Here is a 1,432-nt window from a genome sequence, read left to right on the forward strand (position 1 = left end):
ATCTGAAAGATTGCTGTTGACCCAAGAAGTATCAACTGTGGGATGCCTCGTAGGTCACTCTGCAAAGAAAAGTAAAGGGATCAGCATCTTTTTTCCCAATAAACAAGCATTCCTTTGTTTGTGTTACCGTGTAGGTTTTGTAGGGGTTAGCATACAGCTCCGGAGGTTCAGAATCCCTTCCCGCTCACAGGGATGGTATATGAAGAGGGAGGGAAGGTTTGCCCTGTAATATGGGGTTCAGTAAAGGGAGCATGGCTGTGTCATAAGGAAGAGTTTAAAAATAAAGACTCCTTCTGATGTCGTCAGCTCTCTGACATGTGCGAACATCTAGACACCCAAGTCTAGCAGTGTGTGTGTTGCAAACTGGCTGATCTTTCTAGAACTGTGGGGAGCTGCAGTTTTACCCACACTGATCTTGTCCATTCCTCCTGAAGCTGCAAGCAAGGGGAGGTGCTTGGCCAACAGTTGTTCCTGTAAGAAGTCAGTGCTTCCGGATACAGTGACTTGCCTGTGCATTAATAAGGCATCTCTTATGGCTGTGTTACTCTGAGTGACAGGTAAGGAGTTGTTTTAGTCCAGGACTGTATTTAGGTGCAGGACTGGGGAAAGAGAGGAGTTACGCTGAACTCAAAGGCATGCTGACCTCTGCTTATCTTCTGGGGGAAAATGAGGAATACCCTTGGGAAGAGGCAGGATGACAACATGCCTTGCCACCTGGGGTGAAGTGCCTGGGCAGCACTGCTGCCTTCTTCTGTGGCTGAAGGAATCAATCAGTGCTTGTAGCATCGTTTCCCCTGGCTTGTTGGGTGCACACAGGGGCTCTGGGCTTGTCTCTGGAGCAGGACCCCTGTGTCAGCCTTTGACTGTGCTTCAGCTGGACATGCCCAGTTTGCAGTGGGGTGACTCACCTGAGACGAAAACCGAGTCCACTGACTCCTCTCAGTTCCCAGCCAGAGCAGTGTGGCCATCTGACTTAGCATCCCGTTGTTTTTAAAACACTGCTATTTTGCCTGGCTGAAAGTGTGAACCATTTGCCTATTCTGCTAATTATACAACAAGCAATCATGCTTGTTGCTCTCCAGCAGAATCTTCTGTTCCATGAGGATAAAACCTGAGGTCATGAGCTACTCATGAGTTTGCAGTGGTTTCAGTCCTTGCCCCCTCCCCAGGCAGTCCGAGGGCTGAAGACTGGAGCAGTGTTGAGCTGATAAAGCCAGAACTGTCCAGTCTAATGCAGTCAGGCTAATTCATAACTTCACAGCTTGTGAAGAACACTTGGCATTGAAAAGTGTAGAGATAGCTTTTGTTTTTTCCACTGTTGATGTTTGCCACTTGGAGGAAATCAAAAAGGGGGGAGGGAAATAAACCAGAGAAGGTATGTAGCAAGAATAACTGACACAGATGCAAGAGGTGAGGCTGACTCCTGTTCCTG

This window comes from Nestor notabilis, unplaced genomic scaffold (assembly GCF_000696875.1).
Source record: "Nestor notabilis isolate BGI_N333 unplaced genomic scaffold, ASM69687v1 scaffold14259, whole genome shotgun sequence".
In the NCBI taxonomy this organism is placed as follows: Eukaryota; Metazoa; Chordata; class Aves; order Psittaciformes; family Psittacidae; genus Nestor; species Nestor notabilis.